This window comes from Puma concolor, chromosome D2 (genome assembly GCF_028749965.1).
Source record: "Puma concolor isolate L17-30 chromosome D2, mPumCon1.1.hap2, whole genome shotgun sequence".
NCBI lineage: Eukaryota > Metazoa > Chordata > Mammalia > Carnivora > Felidae > Puma > Puma concolor.
In genome coordinates, this window is record NC_141677.1 from 48,907,273 (window position 1) to 48,923,484 (window position 16,212).

Sequence of the window (16,212 nt, forward strand, 5' to 3'; positions counted from 1 at the left end):
TGCTACCGTTACCTAAGGTAGTATTTTCATTTTTCCCTTCAATTTCAACATCAGAATACCGGACTGAATTCCCTTCTCCTTTCAACGGACTAATAATACACGCGGTCAAGCCCAGGGGTCACAAAGGCACGAAGCCTGAGTGGTGGTGGGGGGGGGGGGCTTCCCTTCCCTCTTCCGCGTCCGGACTGGGGAGGACGCGCCGGGTCTCGCCCCCACACCGCTGTAAGACCAGAAGAGCGCAGAAGATCCGCTCCACCGCCGCTGCCGCCCACCCCTTAGCGCGCCGTCGTTGCCGGGCAACACCTCCACAGCTCCGCCCCTTGGCGGACACGTGACGCTCGTGTCACGTGACGGGCCAGCGGCGTCCTCCCGCAGAGGAGTGTAAACAGGCCCGGTGGTGGCCGAGCTGCGGCCCTGCTGTGTCCTGGTGTCCGGCATGCTTCAGGCGAGGCGGGGCGGCCCAGCCGCGAGCTCAGCGCCCACCTGAGGTAACCCTTGCGGCCTTGGGACAGGCGTACCTTACGCCGCGCGCAGTGGCTGCTGCCCGCCGCCGAAGAGGCCGGCCGAGCCCCGGACCCCGGCAGGGGGTGTGGCTGCCGGCGGTGCCGACCGCGACAGGTGGGTTGGGCAGGGGCGGCAGCCGAGGCCCGAGCTCTGCACGGCTCTGGGTCGCGGCCTCGGCGCGGAGCCGGCCGAAAAGTGGCAGCGACCCCGGGCTGTGGGCCCTTCCGCCCCGGCTGCTCGAGGCTGCCTGAGGCTACTCTACTCTCCGGGCCGCGCCGAACCGAGGGCCGCAGGATCCGTGGGGGGCGCTGAGGACCCCGGGCTGCCAGCGTGGAGTCCCAGTTGAAGCCTGGCCTGGCCCTTGCGGGCTGGGAGACCTTGGCCAAGTCAGCCTCAGCCCTCGCCCTGGCCTGAGTTTCCACATCTGTAATGAATGTCTGGACTAGATGATCTGTGAGGACCTGCCACTTCTGACGTGTGTGATCTCGAGACACCCGCATACTTTGGAAGCTGCCAGAGGGAACACTTAGGTAGATATTTGTCTTTTAATTGCTAAGTTCCTGTTTGTCTTTAAATTTTCCACCTGACACGATTTGGATTCTTACTCACCTGGGTGAAGTTTTTAATAGAAAACTTACTAGACAAAGTCGTAATGGTTTATGTTACTGCGTTTTTTTTCAGGCGTTTTTGATGCAACGAACCCTTTTTTCAACCTCTTCTGGAAGCCCAGTTAGTTAAAAAAAAAAAAAAAAAAAAAAGATAAAAACGAAACCTTTTTTCTGCTTCGCTGTCTTCCTGTTCCACTGCACCACCTCTAAGGGCCCCCAGGGATCACAGGTTGAGAAGTATTGGTATACTGTTGGGGAAATGTTTTGAGTGTTAATTTGGTAGGCTCTGGATGGATCTTTTGCTTATGTGGAGTTTTCTATTATTTTTCCTTCGATTTTGTTCGACTGTATGTCATGCAATTAGAGAGACAATTAGTATATTCCTCATATAGATTTGGGAAAGGTCCCCCCAAATTTCCAATGGACGTTTCCCTTTCCATCTTTTCTTGCATTCCAGGCCCAAGGCAAGTAAGTGTGTGTTTATAATAGTGAGACCTTATGCGCATTGCTCGTTGTTGCTCAGGTGTAGAATGGGAGCGGAAGGCTTTTTTTTTTTTTTTTATCAAGACTTTTTTTTTTTAGGGGCGCCTGGGTGGCGCAGTCGGTTAAGCGTCCGACTTCAGCCAGGTCACGATCTCGCGGTCCGTGAGTTCGAGCCCCGCGTCAGGCTCTGGGCTGATGGCTCAGAGCCTGGAGCCTGTTTCCGATTCTGTGTCTCCCTCTCTCTCTGCCCCTCCCCCGTTCATGCTCTGTCTCTCTCTGTCCCAAAAATAAATAAACGTTGAAAAAAAAAATTTAAAAAAGACTTTTTTTTTTAGACCCAACTGAATGGATTAGGACATTACCTCTGAAAAATACAAAAGTTGAGAGGGTACATGACTTAAAATCGTAGAGTTATGGAATGATATGAATGTATTACAAATTTTGAAACCCTGGAGCAAGAGAATTTTGGATTTTGAGAGAACTGAGTTTAGGAGAAAAGGAGGTCATGTTTCATATGGTGCGTGAACATATAAACAGAATATGAAGGGGTGGTCGGTAGACCAAAAATTATAAGGATGATTTTGTTTAAGAGAAATGCTTACTTTTTTGGATTGTTGTTTTCAAGGACTGGGATTGATGAGAGATTTACTGAAACTTGAAGTTTTATATTGAAAGAGGAAAACCATAAACTTTTACAGGTTGTCCACTTGGTGCTTCTGTGAAGTGAGCAAGATTGGAGGTTGAATGGACTATGAATGGAACCCAAGGTGACCTAGCAGAATATGTTTTCTCTTTTCAAAGTAGACCTACTTCCTTGATCTTTGGTGTAGGTCTAGGTAGGTTACTTCTTTCCATCGGGGCTCAGTTTCTACCACAAAGTGAGGAAATTGGATTGATTACTGCTCCATTTTTTTTGGCTTCAATTAGGGTTGCCAGATGAAAGACAGCTAACCTAGTTTAAATTTTAATTTCAGATTAACAATGAATAAGTTTTTAGTATAAATATTTCATAAGGCATGCGTTACTAAAAAAAAAAAGCATTGTTTATTTGAAGTTCAAGTTTAACTGGGCTTACTGCATTTTTATTTGCTAAATCTGGCGTTAGCCCTCCTTCCAACATTTTTTGTCTTCTTTAACTTAGCTCCAGGAAGGAATTATAGATGCATAGACAGAAATGAATTGATTCAACCAGTTAAGACTCCATATTTGTTATCCAGCAGTAGCGCCTAGTTTTTGAGAAACAGCTGTTTCACTTGTGGTCTCCATCCCCCCCCCGCCCCCAGCCCCGTGTACGTCCCTTTTCTGCCGTAAGCACATAATGTCTAGGTTTATACTTTTTGTAGGAAACAATTTAAATATCTGAAAGCAAAAAAATAAATAAAAGTTGTCAAAATTTCTAAAAGTAACAAATTTAGGTCATGAAATAGCATGCACTATTTTTTATTTCTATAAAAGATAGAACTCTACCTGTTCTCCAGTTACATGATTGACTTCAAGACGTGTTCTAAGGCAGTGGACTGTTCAGGAAGTTCTTACGCCTCTGATTTGGCCCCCTGTGATTATGGAATGTTAATCAGTATATGCACTATAAACATTTTATATTTTAACCGACCATTGTTAATCTTATCTTTGCTATATTTTGAAGAGTTTCAATGTTGAAATTCTTTTTCAAGGAGTATAATTATTTAATTCCTCAGTTTTTGAGAATTTTAAAGAAGACTAGGCCAGATCTTTACTCACCTCATCCTGAAATTCCTGAATTTTCAGATTCATTCATTCATTCGTTCAATAGTCAACAAAAAACTGAGTACCTTCTATGAGCAGACTGATGTAATCAGTGTTCTGAATCTTCAGGTACTTATCTTTGACAGAGGAGCTAAATCACATGCATTCCAGGGATAATGTGATGAGGGCCTTGAAGTGATACAAATACTATGGAAATTGAGAGGAGAATGTGCACACATAAGGCTGATGGATTGAATGGCAGAACCTCCCAGAGGAGATGGTATTTAATCCAGATTGCTGTGGTAAAGGTGGGATCAGGAAGACAGGATGACAGAAAGGTAGGGAGAAGCAGGAAAAGGCAGAGAATCCATCTTTTCTGTTCTACAAAGCATACACTTCATTGGATTAAAAATAATTGATGATCTTGTTTATATGTAGTTTTTGGTTCACTACGATACTCATCTGCATGAAGTATATTGGGATGAAACTTCTTCAGTGTGTGTCTATATTAGAGAGATATTCAGATATTAGTGTAGCTCTCTGAAAAAAATGTTTATGAAATACTTCACAATACAGAAATAAGTAATTTGCATATACAAAGCTCAAAAAATGGAATATTATCAATACCATTGAAACTGTGTGCCTTTTCCTGATTAGACACCTCCCCTTCCATCCCTTTGGAAGTAACCACCAGACTGAATTCTACCATTTCTTTGCTTTTCTTCATAAACTTATTTTATGTGTATACACCCCCCAGAACGTTTACTTTTGAATGTTTTTGAACTTTATATATAAATGGCATTGTAGTATGTGGATTTTTTTCTGCGTCTTTTCCACTTAGGTTTCTATGTTTCATGTTTTTTCCCCCAAGTTTCCACCCATGCTAGTTTTTACCAAGTGTAAGCGTTTTGCTGAGGTAAACACCTATGATTGGGATTGTTGGTTGTAGGGTATGGGCCTCTGTAATTTTCCAAGTATTGCCAAATTACTTTCCCTTGTAGTTGTGCTGTTTTACTTTCCTACCCTCATTGTATGAGAGTTCCTACTGATACCCTATCCACATGCTCTCTAGTGTTTACTATGAGCAAATCATATATCTAATAATAAATTTCTAATGGGAGTGTGTAAGGAAGTCTTACACCTCAACAATAAAAGAAGAACTCAATTTAAAAACAAAGGATTTGAATAGACATTTCTTCCGACAAGGCATACAAATGACCAATAAGCACCCGAAAAATAGCTTGATCTCGTTAGCCACCAGGGAAATGCAAATCAATATCACAGTAAATTACTGTGTTGTACCCACTGGGATGACTATAATCTAAAAGACAGATAATAACAGGTGTTGTAGAGATTGTGGAGAGACTGGAATCTTCATACTCTGTTATTGGGAATGGAAAGGGATGTAGCTCCGTTGGGAAACAGTCTAGTAGTTCCTTAAACAGCTGAACACAGGGATAGCAAATGACATAGCAACCCCACTCCTAGGTTTATACTCAAAGAAAAATGAGAATATATATTCACACCAAAACTTGTATGCAAATGTTTACAGTATCAGTGTGCATAGTAGCCAAAAATAAAAGTAACTTAAATGTATACTAGTTGATAAATGGATAAATAAATTGTGGTTTATACATACAGTGGACTGTTACTCAACCATTAAAAGGAACGAAGTACAGATTCATGCTACAACATACATAAACTTTGAAGACATTATGCTAAATAATAAAAGCCAGTCACAAAAGGCCACGTTATTTTATGGCTATGTTTATATGAAATGTCCAGAATACACAAATCTATAGAGTCAGAAAATAGATTGGTGATTGCCCAGATCTGGGCATTTGGGGTGGGGGAAGAGGGAAGATTTGCTGCATAATGGATTTCTTTTATGATGATCAATGTCCTAAAATTGATTGTGGTGGTGGTTGCACAATTCTGTGAGTATGCTAAAAGCCATTGAATTGTACACCTAAAAAAGTCATTGGTGGAAAGAAAGATACTGAAATAAAACACAAAAAAGGTTGCCATGTTGTGAACAGCCCTAAGGAGAGGCCCATTTAATAAAGGATCAAGGCTTGGCCACAGCCACATGAACTTAGAAGCAAATTCCTCCTTCCTTCCTTTTATATAGAGCCAAGCCTTCAGATGATCCTATAGCCTGGCCAACATTTTTTTTTCTTTCCAAGATTTTCTTTAAATTCAAGTTAACATATAGTGTAGTATTAGTTTCAGGAGTAGAATTTAGTGATTCATCCCCTACGAATCATCCCCAGTGCTCATCCCAACAAGTGCCCTCCTTAATGCCCATCACTCATTTAGCGCATACTCCCACCCACAACCCCTCAAGCAACCCTCAGTTCTCTATAGTTAAGAGTCTCTTATGGTTTGCCTCCCTCTCTATTTTTGTTTTATTTTGTTTTTCCTTCCCTTTCCTTGTGGTCATCTCTTTTGTTTCTTAAATTCTACATATGAGTGAAATAATATGGCATTTGTCTTTCTCTGACTTCTTTCACTTAGCATAATACACTCTAGTTCCATCCCATCTCATTGCAAATGGCAAGATCTCATTCTTTTTGATGGCTGAGTAATATTGTATATATACCGCACCTTCTTTATCCATTATCAATTGATGGACATTTGGGCTCTTTCCATAATTTGGCTATTGTTGATAGTGCTGCTATAAACATTGGGGTGCATATGCCTCTTCAAATCAGTATGTTTATATCCTTTGGATAAATACCTGGTAGTGCAATTGCTAGGTGGTAACTTTCTGAGGAACCTCCAGACTTCCAGAGTAGCTACATCAGTTTGCATTCCCACCAACAGTGCAAGAGGGTTCCCCTTTCTCCGCATCTTTGCCAACATCTGTTGTTTGCTGAGTTGTTAATTTTAGCCATTCTGACAGGTGTGAGATAGTATCTCATTGTGGTTTTGATTTGTATTTTCCTGATGACGATGTTAAACATTTTTTCATGTGTCTGTTAGTCATGTGTATGTCTTTGGAGAAATGTCTGTGTATGTCTTTGGAGAAATATCTGTTTATGTCTTCTGCCCCTTTCTTAACTGGATTATCTATTTTTTGGGTGTTAAGTTTGGTAAGTTCTTTATAGATTTTGGATACTAACCCTTTATCTGATATGGCATTTGCAAATATCTTCTCCCATTCTGTAGGTTGCCCTTTTGTTTTGTTTTGTTTTCGTTTTGTTGATTGTTTCCTTCGCTGTGCAGAAGCTTTTTATCTTGATGAAGTCCCAATAGTTCATTTTTGCTTTTGTTTCCCTTGCCTCCAGACATGTCTAGTAAGAAGTTGCTCCGCTACCCAGCAGTTTTGACTGCAGCCTCACGCAAACCATGAGCTAAGCGGTCTAAATTCCTGACCCATACTAATTGTTAGATAGTAAATGTTTATTGTTTTAAATGAGTTTTGGGGTACTTGGTTTTGTGCACAATAAATAATACGTGGGCAGTGATTTTGCATTATGTGTTGCCTTTCATTTTGGTGTTGTGGAAAGCTGTGATGGTTAAATTAATAAACCATAATGGACTCTTTTTTATCATCATTTTGTTAACCACAACTTGTGACAGTAATTAGTACATTTCTTTAAAACAATTTTTTTTAATGTTTATTATTTTTGAGAGAGAGAGAGAGACAGAGAGAGATAGAGAGCAAGCAGGGGAGGGGCAGACAGAGAGGGAGACACAGAATCCGAAGCAGGCTCCAGGTTCTGAGCTGTCAGCACAGAGCCCGACGCAGGGCTTGAACTCACAGACTGCAAAATCATGACCTGAGCTGAAGTCACTTAACCGACTGAGCCACCCAGGCGCCCCAAGGGTAATACATTTCTTGAGATATCCTCTAAATTATTGGGGGGAGGAATTTATGCTTAGAATAGTTTAAATTTGTTTTATTATAGTTTTCTTGTTTTATTATAATTCCCAAACTTTGTAATCCTATGTGATAAATTAAATTAAGAATCGTTATCAACTAGGACAGGGCACTTCCAAACCATATATCAGTACAGAGTATTTCTCATATTGTCATGATCTTCTGGTAACCATTTTATAAAAATTATGGATGGTATTAATATATTTTAGGCAGATTTGTTTTTATTATTTATGGCTTTAGAAAAGCACTCAAAAAATAGTTATTGAGGCAAACTTGAGTTCCCTAGAAGCAGCCTCAGTTTACTGAAACCATATGAAAGGAGGTTGAAGAAGACTTTTTTTCTTTTCCTTTGAATATTTCTGAATTTCAGTTGAAGAAAGATTGTTTGACTGTATGGGTAAGGAATTCACAGTGGGTTTTGAAATTTTATTTTATTTTATTTTATTTTATTTTATTTTATTTTATTTTATTTTATTTTATTTATACTTATTTGTTTTTCGAGAGAGAGAGAGAGAGCATGCGCAGTGCAGGGGCAGAGAGAGGGAGAAAGAGAGAGAGAGAATCTCAAGCAGTCTCTGCACTGTAAGCACCAAGCCTGATATGGGGCTCAAACTCACAAACTGTGAGATCATGACCTGAGCTGAAACCAAGAGTTGGACCCTTAACCAACTGATCCACCCAGACACCCCTGAAATTTGATTTTTAAAAATAATTACATGTATAAAAAAATTTTAAGGATTCGCTGCTCTTTATTTTTCTTACTTTTTTTAAAAAATATAAAAGATGTATATTTATTAATATACAAGTATATCTGAAATATTATACGAAGAAAACAGACCACAGAATTTTTCCCTCAAAAGTTTTATAGTTTTAGCTCTTATAGTAGGTCTATGATCTATTTTTAGGGGTTAAAGGGTATGTGGTATGAGATAGGGGTCTAGGTTTATTACTTTTCTTTATGAATTCACAGCTGTTTTAGTATCATTTATTGAAAAGATTATCCTTTCCCTATTGAATTTCTTGTCCTTTCTCCAGCCTTTGCCCATTGAATTATTTTGCCATTTTTTGTTGGAAATCAACTGATGGTATATGTGTGAATATACTTTTGGACTCATTCTTCTGTTGATTTGTAGATCTGTCCTTATGTCAATACTGTACTGCTTTTCTTACTGTGGCTGTGTGGTTTGAAATTAGTTAGTATAAATCCTTTACCTTTGTCTTTTATTTTCAAAGATCTGTTTCAAAGGATTATTTTTAGTTTTGTAGTGTACATGTCCTATACATATTTTGTCAAATTTTTATCTTAATATTTTGTTTTTGATATTATAAATGAGATTAAAATTATTTTCCACTTGTTTATTGCCAATATGTAGAAATACAGTTGGTTTTGTATATTACCTTTATATCTGGTAGACTTTCTAAATTCACTTACTACTTCTAGTAGTCTTTTGGTTACTTTTTAAAGAATTTTCTACAACTTTTCTTTCTACAACTTTTCTTTCTACAACTGTTTCTTTCTCCCTGCCTGCTTGCCTTCTTTTTTTCCTTAATTTCTTTCTTTGGCCCATTACATTGTCTAGAATCTCAAATCCAACATTATGATAGAAGTGGTAAGGACATTCATGTTGTGGTTCTAGTCTGATGAAGAAAGCCTTCAGTCATATGAATGATACGAAAAGCATTCATGATAAAAATTTTTGAATGTTAAATTAGACTTAAGAAAAATTAAAAGCTTCTTCACTTTAAAAGACACTGCTAGGAAAAATACAAGATCTGCTACAGAATGGGAGCAAATATTTGCAATTATCCGACAAATTATCCAGTGTGTATAAAGAACCTCTACGAATCATTAATAAGAAGGCAGACAACTCAAATTATAAAATTGATAAAAGATTTGGACAGACACTTCACAAAGGCCGATATTTGAATTTACAATAGGCACGTTTTAAAATTCTCAGTATATTTAGGGAGGTGCAAATCAAAATTATAAACAACTCTTTGCCTACAATAATGCTTAAAATTGAAGACATTGATGATATCAAAGCTTGGTGAAGAACGGGAACTTACATAAATTGTTAGGAGTGTATCGTGATATAGGCACTTTGGAAGACAGTGTCACAGTTTCCTGTTAACTTAAACATACACTTGTGGGATAACCCGGAATTCCACCCCCGGTTATAAAATAAAAGGTTATGTCACAAATGGTGTAATGACAATGTTTAGAGATCAAAGCTGGAAATTATTCCAAATGTCTGTCAACCATTAGACAGTGGCAACCATTAGACAGTGGAACACTATTCCACAGTAAGAATGGAAATACTGATAATATCACGGCATGAAATTGGAACACATTTTGCTGAGCAAAAGAAGCCAGGCACGAAAGAGTACATACTGGAGAATTTCATTCATCTTAGAGCCAGCAAAATTAATGTATAATAAAGGAGATTAGTAATTGCCTTGGGTCAGAGTGGGAAGAACTGACTGCAAAGGAGAAAGGGGATTTTTTTGCAGTGATAGAAATATTCTCTCTGAATTTTAAGTGGTTTGTGGTTACACTAAATTCGTCAAAACTTTTCTAGCATTACATTTAAAACTGGTGTATTTTAGGTAAGTTGTGGCTCAATACAGTTGACTTAAAAAAGCAAGGGTGTAAAGAGCATTTATAGAATAAGCATTTATGTGTTGTATACAGTAATTTTATGTATAATTTTTAAATGCATGTGTACACACATGCATAAGAAGTGTCTAGAAGGATGTTCAGCAAATTGTTACTGATTATGTCTACGTGGTGGGATTTTAAGAGATATTGAAAATATGATTGGACTTTCTTATATTTGAATAATTTTTTTTTCAATGAACATGTTTTGACAAAAGCAAAAAAAAATTGTGTTTTGGTTATCTGGAATTTCTATTCTTAGATGTTTTCATCTTTTAAATATTGAATAAGCATTATAATAATTATGAAACATGTTTAAAACTTAAATACTATTAGTTTGTAATCACCAGTTAGGAACAAAATCTTACATTATCTTTGGTGCCCCCTGGTCCCCTTCTCATCCTATCTTTTTACCTCCCCACAGACATAACTGCTACCCTGAACTTGTTTTTATTGTTTCATTTTTTTAATAGTTTTATCACATTTGCATTTCTGTGCTGTGTTGTTTCCGTCTTGGTACCGTTGAATGTAATAACTAGAATCATACTGTGTGTACACTTTCATCACTTGCTTTTTCATCCCACATAGTGAGACTTGAGACTCACCCATATTTCTGTATGTGGCTGTAGTTCACTGATGTCATTAATGTATTGCATTACATTATATGAATATTCCATAATTTGATCTTTGTATTCTTGGTGAATGGGTTGTCATTTTTTTTCTGTAATGAGCAGTGTTTATGCGAATGTTTTTTTAAGTTTATTTATTTTAATAATCTCTACACCCAATGTGGGGCTTGAACTCACAACCCCGAGATCAAGAGTCACATGCTCTTCGGACTGAGCCAGCCAGGTGCCCTGGTTATGTGAACATTGTGTGCATGTCTTTTGGTGCACAAAGGCAGGACTTTCTCTGTATAGTTGGAGGTATAGATTTTAATTAGTGGACTAATGCATTTCTTTAACTTTTGTAGAAGTACTTGTTTTCTATTGCTGTGTAAGAAATTACCACAAACTTAGAATCTTAAACAACACAAATTTATTATCTTGTAGTTCTGTAGATGAGAAGTGTGGTAGGCTTCCCTGGGTTACCTGCTCTGGATCTTACAAGGCTGAAATCAAGTTGGGCACATATATTCATAATTCATTCAACTCTTTCTCTATTAGTGGATATTTAGTGTGTTCTGATTTTTCTTTTTAAAAATTTTTATTTTTTTATTTTTTTAAAAAAAAATTTTTTTTTCAACGTTTTTTATTTATTTTTGGGACAGAGAGAGACAGAGCATGAACGGGGGAGGGGCAGAGAGAGAGGGAGACACAGAATCGGAAACAGGCTCCAGGCTCCGAGCCATCAGCCCAGAGCCTGACGCGGGGCTCGAACTCACAGACCGCGAGATCATGACCTGGCTGAAGTCGGACGCTTAACCGACTGCGCCACCCAGGCGCCCCTAAAAATTTTTTAAAAATATTGTTTAAAAATGTTTTGTATTTATTTTGAGAGAGAGAGAGAGAGAGAGAGCACGCGCGCGCGCACACACACATATGAATGGGGAGGGGCAGAGAGAGAGGGAGAGAGAATCCCAAGCAGGCTGTGCTGTCAGTGCAGAGCCCTACAAGGGGCTCAGTCTCACACACCGTGAGACCATGGCCTGAGCTGAAATCAGGAGTCAGAAGCCTAACTGATTGAGCCACCTAGACACCCCTGATTTTTCTCTTTTATAACAGTGTTGAAGTGACTGTTTTTGTATGTATGTCTTTGAACATTCATGGGAAGTATTAGTGTGGTATAGAGTCCTAAGAGTGGAATCGTCTGGTCAATGAGATTTAAATTGTATAGTGGCGGTTGTTACCCCAATTTTTATTTCAGCCTACACTTCCCCTAATAATGTGTAGGTACCCTTTTTTCCATTCCCTTGCCTGTATTGTCTGTTACCAAGTCTCTATATTTTTCTGTATTTTATTTTTATTTAAAACAATTTTTTAATGTTTTTTAAATTTTTTTATTTTTGAGAGAGACAAAGTGCGAGTGGGGGAGGGACAGAGAGAGAGGGAGACACAGAATCTGAAATATGCTCCAGGCTCTGAGCTGTCAGCACAGAGCTTGATGCGGGGCTCTAATTCATGAGCTGTGCGATCATGACCTGAGCTGAAGTTGGACCCTCAACTGATTGAGCCGCCTAGGTGCGCCTGTATTTTCCTGTATTTTAAAATTGACATTTAAGTTTTCATCAAAATACTTAGATATTGTTTAAAATAGTGAACACAGAGGGCTTATAATGAAAAACAGGTAACTTCTGTTTTCTTTTTTATAATTTTTTTTTTCATATAAGTTTGTTTATTTGCTTTGAGAGTAAGCACAAGCGGGGGAGGAGCAGAGAGAAGGAGAGACAGAATCCCAAGCAGGCTCTGCGCCATCAGTGCACAGTTCCATGCGGGGCTCAAACTCACAGACTGTGAGATCATGACCTGAGCCGAGATCAAGAGTCCGACACTTAACTGACTGAGCCACCCAGGCGGCCCGGCAACTTCTGTTTTCTTATTTCTATGGTAGTTATCTTCATAGTTCTAAACTTGATGCTTATACACATTATTGATTTATCAGTTTTAGATTATGCATTGCTTTCTTGTTACTTGGATTTGGGCATCTTAAACGCCTCACTTACCTTTTCTGCGTTCCAACTATGGCTATATCCCTATTTTTATTGAAATCAGTGGTCAGTGACCACTCTGTTCTATAGAGCCAAGTAGTAGTCTGTGATTGCTTTTTCTTTCTTATGTATCTTTTTTTTATACATCTTTTTTTTTTTTTTAATTTTTTTTTTCAACGTTTATTTATTTTTGGGACAGAGAGAGACAGAGCATGAACGGGGGAGGGGCAGAGAGAGAGGGAGACACAGAATCGGAAACAGGCTCCAGGGTCTGAGCCATCAGCCCAGAGCCTGACGCGGGGCTCGAACTCACGGACGCGAGATCGTGACCTGGCTGAAGTTGGATGCTTAACCGACTGCGCCACCCAGGCGCCCCTCTTATGTATCTTTTTAAAGTTACCTCATTTTTCAGTGGCATAACTTTTCATATACACATTCTTTTTATCATGTTCTCTCATATTATCCATATTTTTTCAGTCTCTATAATTTTCTGGAGGTCTTTCCTCCTAGAGCCTTCCATCAGCCTGCTTTAATGTGGACTGGAATTCTCTAGGTCAGTCACTATGTGGGAAACCTTTTTCCAGGCCAGTTTCTCCAGAGAATCATCTTTCTCTCATTGTGTATTGATCTTGGTAATTTAAGCCCTTGCTCCTCAAAATTTAGTTCATAAACCAGCAATGTTGGTATCATCTTAGAGCTTATTAGAAATGTAGAATCTCAGGCTGCATCCCAGATCTACAGCATCAGAATAAGATGATTTGTATGCACCCCAAATTTTGAAACCTCTGGGCTGTGCTATACCGTGGTAACAGTTACAGTAGGAACAACAAAGATGGCGGTTGAAGAGAGAACTGGATGAAGGATCTTAATGAATGTTTTTAAGGGCCTAGAAGTGGAAAATATTACTGTCCTCTTATTAGGAATCAGTCACATGGCCTCTCATAATTGCAAAAGAGACTGAAAAATGTAGTCTCCCATTTGCCCGGAAACAGGAAATGATGTAGTAGGTAAATTGCCTTGAGTCTGTTTCAGTTAGTCATTCTGGTCTCCAAACTGTTTCATTCTTTTTCCCACACCCAGAGCACACTAATCCCCTATCCAACCAGCCATTGCCTTCAGTTCAAAGTACAGGATCTCTAAGTGATGCCTGGCCAGCTGTCAGGTCCACATCAGCCTTTCTTAGTCAAGTGAACTAAGAAGACACACCTTCTCCTCAACCCTCAAAAAGTATTACAGTAAGAACACAACATGACTTGTAAACTGTCCTATTTGGAAGGTGAAGCATAGAGGGACAGTAGTCACTCTTCTGTAACAGTTTTGTTTTTTTTTCTTAATGTTTATTTCTGAGCAGAGAGGGAGAGCGCACATGCGAGCAAGGCAGAGAGAGAGAGGGAGACAAAGAATTGGAAGCGGGCTCCAGGCTCTGAGTTGTCAGCATAAAGCCTGATGCGGGGCCCAAAGTCACGAATGAACTGTGAGATCATGACCTGAGCCGAAGTCGGACACTTAATGGACTGAGCCACCCAGGCGCTCCTGTAACAGTTCTTTAATCTTTATGGGCAGATATAATAAAGGAAGGCTCCCATCCTTGGAAGGAAAGGATGTTTCTTATTAGATTCTGATTTTGTTCCATGGGAGAAACTCTTCACCTTCCTTTTTCTTCATGGCCCCAGGGATCAACCTTTAGGAAGTTCTTCTTTTTCCATGATCTTATTTGGCCTCATCATACATCCAGAATTGATGTTTGGCGTGCAGTCTCCTTGGGTATTGTGAAGTTGGTCTTTTAATAGAAGGTTAGACTCCCAGAAATTGCTTTTAGGTCTTGAACAGTCAGAGACCTTCTAAATGTGGGCTTGTAGTTTCTCTGCCAGCGTATTTCCCTCGGAAATGTAAATTTTTAAAAAAATATTTATTTATTTTTGAGAGAGAGAGTGAGACAGAGTGTGAGCGGGGGAGGGCCAGAGAGAGGGAGACACAGAATTGGAAGCAGGCTCCAGGCTCTGAGCTGTCAGCACAGAGCCTGACGCGGGGCTCAAAACTCACGGAGCGCGAGATGATGACCTGAGCTGAAGTCAGACGCCCAACCGACTGAGCCACACAGGCACCCCTGTTTCCCTCAGAAACTTACACGTGTTATCCATTTGCTTCCAGTCAATTCAGAGTACAAATAACCAAATTTATTTTTGAGAGATACTTCATTGCTTACCCGCCTCTATACCTCTATCTTGTTTCAGTGGAAGCCATCTGTAATGTCACACTATAATCTGATCTTCTCTGAGTTTCTTTCTTTCTTGTAATACCTTTTGCTAGAAATAGCCACTAGGAACCAATACACACTGTAGTTTTCAATTTGCAGATTTTTGCCCCTTAGAGCTTAAAGTTCATCAGGTGTGTGGTTTGCCTTCTGAGTTACAGCCAGTCAGCAGAGTTCCTAAATATTTTACATTGCATAAAGTGGATCATCATCTTTTCATTCTATAGTATGAAGTTCCTCATTGCCTGCAGAGTGATGACTAAATAAATACAAGTTATTTAGGTTTGTGTTAATGACGGCACCCTACTTCCGGTAGCAGTTTCTGGTTGAGGATGTGTCCAGTGGACCAATTGTTTTATTTACAGACTTTTTTTTGGCCTGTTGCTTGCTCCCACTCATAACATGAAGTGTGAGCCCCTTGATGTTTTATAGGCAAATTACTTCATTTTGTGTCTTTATCCATCATTGCATGTATTTTACATTGTGGCTTTCTCCACCTTGCTAAGTTATTAATATTTCCATATTTTCTGTCTTCAAAAACATGTTAAAATCTCTCATTTGCAGACTTATTTAAAATATCTTTTTTTCTTTAAATTAAAATTTTCATTTTGAGGTAACTAGGTGTATATGCAGTTGTAAGGGATCCTGTTTAACCTTTATTTAGTTTCCCCCAAAATTAACATCTGGTAAAGTTAACAGTACACTGTCAGGAGCAGGACATTGACATTGTTACAGTCAAGATGCAGAATATTTCCATTTCCACAGGGATCCCTCATGTTGCCCTTTTTATAGTTATACTCACTTCTTCCCACTCTCACTGCTTTCTTAACCCCTGGCAACCATTAATATGTTCTCCCATTGCAGTAATTTGTCTTTCTTAAGAATGTTATATAAATGAAATTATGACCTTTTTGAATTGGCATTCTCTGGAGATTCATCCTGATTGTTGCATGTCCAAATAGTTCCTTTTTATTCCTTTTTTATTGCTGAGTAGTATTCTGTGGTATGTACCATAGATGTACCATAATTTGGTACATCTTCTTGTACTGTAATTTGTTTGATCATTTACCTACTAAAGGACATCCGGTTGACTAAAGCTAATTCAGGCATCTGTGTGCAGGTTTTTGCATGACCAAATTACTTCATTTCTCTGGGATAAATGTCCTGGGGTACAATTGATGGGTTGTATGATAATCACAAGTTTAGTTTGTTTTTTTTTTTTAATTTTATTTATTTATTTTGACAGAGAGAGAGAGAGAGAGAGAGAGAGAGAGCAAGCGCGCATGCACATGGGAGGGGCAGAGAGAGCGGGAGAAAGAAGAATCCCAAGCAGGTGCCACACTGCCAGCACAGAGCCTGATGCAGGGCCCAAACCCATGAACCATGAGATCATGACCTGAGCTGAAACCAAAAGCCAGACACTCAACTGACCGAGCCATCCAGGCGCCC

At 39.2% G+C, this 16,212-nt stretch overlaps 1 protein-coding gene across 9 annotated transcripts in view; it reads left to right on the forward strand.

The window, feature by feature from the left end:
- Window positions 1-354: 354 nt before the first annotated feature.
- Window positions 355-16,212, forward strand: part of MARCHF8 (membrane associated ring-CH-type finger 8) — a 127,144-nt gene continuing 111,286 nt past the window's right edge. For 2 of the 9 annotated variants that reach the window (XM_086680274.1, XM_086680280.1), the window contains exon 1: window positions 355-488. The gene's annotated coding sequence lies outside the window, so the exon portion shown is untranslated. Of the gene's footprint in view, window positions 1,035-1,925; window positions 2,363-16,212 lie in introns of those variants that run through there. The other 7 variants (XM_086680279.1, XM_086680278.1, XM_086680272.1 and 4 more) reach the window with 5 other exon arrangements.